This window comes from Rhipicephalus microplus, chromosome 6 (genome assembly GCF_043290135.1).
Source record: "Rhipicephalus microplus isolate Deutch F79 chromosome 6, USDA_Rmic, whole genome shotgun sequence".
Lineage (NCBI taxonomy): Eukaryota > Metazoa > Arthropoda > Arachnida > Ixodida > Ixodidae > Rhipicephalus > Rhipicephalus microplus.
The window spans coordinates 85,251,163-85,254,882 of NC_134705.1; the positions used below are offsets into that span (position 1 = coordinate 85,251,163).

The 3,720-nt window shown below is 56.3% G+C and overlaps 1 pseudogene; it reads right to left on the bottom strand.

The window, feature by feature from the left end:
- LOC142766175 (U2 spliceosomal RNA) lies at nt 1–173 on the bottom strand (annotated as a pseudogene).
- Nucleotides 174–3,720: the final 3,547 nt, after the last annotated feature.

The following is a 3,720-nucleotide window of genomic DNA, read 5'->3' on the forward strand; positions in this document are numbered from 1 at the left end:
GGTGAGTGGGCCGATCCCGGAGGTAGTGCAATACCGGGCCAACCCGTGGCGGAGGTGAAGCAAGCTTCAAGCACTCCGCCGCATCACAAAAATAAGTTTAATATCTTGGATCCAAATAGGATCCGTATCAGATATTAAGCTGATAAGAACAGATACTACACAAGGAGAAGTTTATTCAACTCTCAACGCATGAAACAAAAAAAACAGTACAGTATGCACCGCCGGGTAATCGGCTGATAACTACATCAAAAACATGAGTTACTTATAGCACAGAAAAAAACAGAGTAACATTGAACAACGGATGTGTGTATATACAAAGGTGAGTAAACAAGGCGTACAGAGAAACGAAAAAAACACGCGGGCTATATACATATATACAATGCCGGAAAACAAGATGAGCAATGGATATCAGTTTCCCCACGAATGAATATAGACGCTGGGGGGGGGGGGGGTACACAACAAGGTCTGAGTTACACCTCAAAAGATTGACACATGGGATGCATGTAGAACGCACAACTTAAACATAAGGTGTTGGAGCCGGAGGGGGGGGGGGTTAGAAGGGAGTGATTGGGGCGGCTAGCTTGCCGTCCCTGAGGAAGAAAAATTTCGTATGCCAGCGGCGGAGGAACTTTTCCTCGCCGCTGGCTTCGAGTTCGGCCGATAAATAGGCCCACAGCAGCCTTCGGATCCTCGAGACTGCCGGAAACGCGGCTCGTACTGGTTTCCTGCGCGCTTCCGCAAGCGATCGCCTCTGCCATAAAACCAACACTGTGAAAATCACCACGAGTTGGGCGAAGGCGCCTTTGTTACGTTTGTGGTTGGGAGGGGTGCGGATGCCGAAGGAGTGGGCCACCATGCGCCACACGGGTTTCACCGCGACGCATTCAAACAACGCGTGCTCCTGCGTTTCCACGACGCGACAGTTGGGGCAGCTAGCATTCGGGACTATGCCTAATTTGTTAAGGCGCTGTCTTGTAGGTAGGACGTGCCAGGCCTTTTTAAGGAGCAAATCGTGCGCCTCGCGGGGGATGCCGCAACGGAGGGAGCCAAGTTCGCTCTGCGCGCGCTTGGCCCGTTTTCGGTCGACATCGCTTAGCTGGTTCATCGTGATGGCCTCGACGATGCGTGCTGGCGGGTCTTCGTCTACGTCACAGCCGGGTAGTTCATTCCCCAACATGCGCATTGTTGCCGCTGCCGTTTTATAGTAGGGCGCGGGTGCTTCAGCTAACGGACCGGTGTGTCGGCCAGCGTCCAGCCAGTCGTGCCTGGCACCGCTCCAGTAGAGGAGGAGGTTGTGGCCAACGTAATCGCTCGCGCGCGCGAGCGCTCGGGCGGTTTTAAGGGCTAGAATTCTGCCTGCGCTCTGTACATGTGGAAGGCCGAGACCCCCTTCGGATACTGCCAGGTGTAAGAGGTGTCTTTTTAAAGGTGGCGGTTTCCCTTCCCACAAGTACGCCGTGATGAGCTTGGACAGCTGGTTTATCGTCCTTGCGGGCATCACTGCTACTCGACTTGCGTACAAAGCAAGTGCGCAAATACTCGTTTTAACCGCCAGCGCTTTCTCGCGCAACGAGAGGTCTCGCAGGCCTGCACGCTCTGCCATTTGAGCGGCCCTTTCAAGGACGCGGGACCACGTTGACGGTGCGACTCCCTCGCTCGAAAAATATATCCCGAGTACCTTTACTGTGTTGACCGCTTGAAAGGTGCCGATGGCATGCGCAGGGAAATTGCCGAAGCGAAGGGCCCTGCACTTTTCCTCGTTCAGCTGCGCTCCGGACGCTGCCGCGTAGAATGCGAAGAGCTGACGAAAACGGTCGAGGCTACTGGCGTCCCTCACGAAAAGGGAGATGTCATCGGCATAACCAAGGATCTTTAGTTCCGCAGTTCCTGTGAGCGGGAGGCCCCGAATACGCGTGTCACCGGCTACGGACGTGAGCAGGGGCTCTATGGAAAGCACAAACAGGGTCGGGCCAAGTGGGCATCCCTGTCTGATCCCACGCGTGTACTGGAAGGTGTCCGTAGTGGAGCCGTTCACAACCACATGGCACCTGAGGTCCGAGTACAGGAGCTTGATGATGTTAACAAACCCTGCCGGGAGGCCAAACTCTCGGAGCGTTTCGAACAGGTAGGCGTGCCTGACCCGGTCGAAGGCCTTGGCCTGGTCGAGGGAAAGAAAAGCTCCTGATACTCTTTTCTCGGTGGCGTACTGAAAGGCGTCTCTAGTCATGTTCAGGTTGGCAAACAGTGATCTGCCCGGAACTGCGCAGGTTTGGTGCGGCGCGATGATGTCCGGCAGAAAGGTCTTTAAACGGCTGTTTAGAATAGAGGCGACAATCTTGTAATCCGCATTCAGTAGCGTGATAGGGCGCCATGACGTGGGGTCGTTCGGTGGTGAGCCTTCCTTAAGTATCAGGACCACGCGCCCCATGGCAAACGAGGCGGGTTTCGCGTGGCCTTCGAGAATGCTGTTGATTACGCCAAGTAGCGGCTCGCTCAGGATACTAAAAAAGGTCGCATAAAACCCTGCAGTGAGGCCATCCGCGCCGGGAGCTGAGTTCGGTGGCATAGACTGGATGGCGGCCCACAATTCCTGCATCGTCGCTGCGCCGCATAAGGTCGGGCATTCACCTTCATCGAGGTGTTTCAAGAATTGGTACAGTTCTGACCGGTGCGGTAGCTCCGATGAGGTCGTTATGGGCTCCGGTTCGCGGAAAGCGGTCTCGAAGTGGCGTCGAAAGGTCGCCTCGATCTCTGCTGGGTCTTCCGTGAGTGTGCCGTCTGGGCGCCTTACTTGTAGGATCCGTACTGAGCCGTTGCCGCTTACTTCGCGCAGGTCCTCTTCCCGGTGCCCCTCTGAGGTGGTTCGGAACGCGCGCTTCTCGCCGGTGATGGCTCGTTGCAGTCGTGCATGCTGTACCTTAAGCGCGGCAAGATAGTCGCGAGTGCAGGAAGTGAGACACTCGGCGTTCTGGACGATGCGCATCCTGCGCAGCAGCTCGTTCATCTGAGCCGTAATGCGTTTTTTTCTCGCTCTGCCCTCTTGTTGTAAATGCGCCTTCCAGGCCGCCTTGAGGTCGTCCCAGACGGCCGGGGTCACTCGGGGGGTCGCTCTGATTGTGGCTTCAATGCGTTGCTGCATCAGGGGGGTGGAAACCGGGTCATTTAATAAAGCCGGATCTAGGCGCCACGACGCGTTTGCTGGACTGGGGCCGGGCTTCCCGCGCACGGTTGTCACCAACGGGACGTGATCCGAAATGCCCGCCAAGGCAGGAGGCAACGGGAGCACCTCACACGCCTCAAGGGAAGGTAACAAAAGGTCAGGTAAGTAGGCGCGGTCGAGCCTACTGGCGGTGGTCCTCGACATGCGAGTGGGACCGAATGCGTTATCATGCTGGAGAACCCATGCATCCGAGAGTCGCAGTCGGCGAAGGAGTCTGACAAGGTCTTTCGCGTGGTAGGCTGAGCCTCCGCGACCTGGGCCCCTGATGTCCCTTGTAGTGTCGACGACGCAGTTGAAGTCGCCGAGGACTACATGCGGGAGGGGCGCTTGCAAGGACTCGCCGAGCTCTCTAAAAAAGGTGTTCGTTTCCGTTCTCGTTGTTGGCGCGTACACATTAACGAGCCGTACTTTGCGACCGTCGATGAAGATGTCCAGGATTAGCGTACGGCCGTCGGCGCCAAACACGCAATGAGCCTTTTGCCTGAACCTTCCAGAGACGA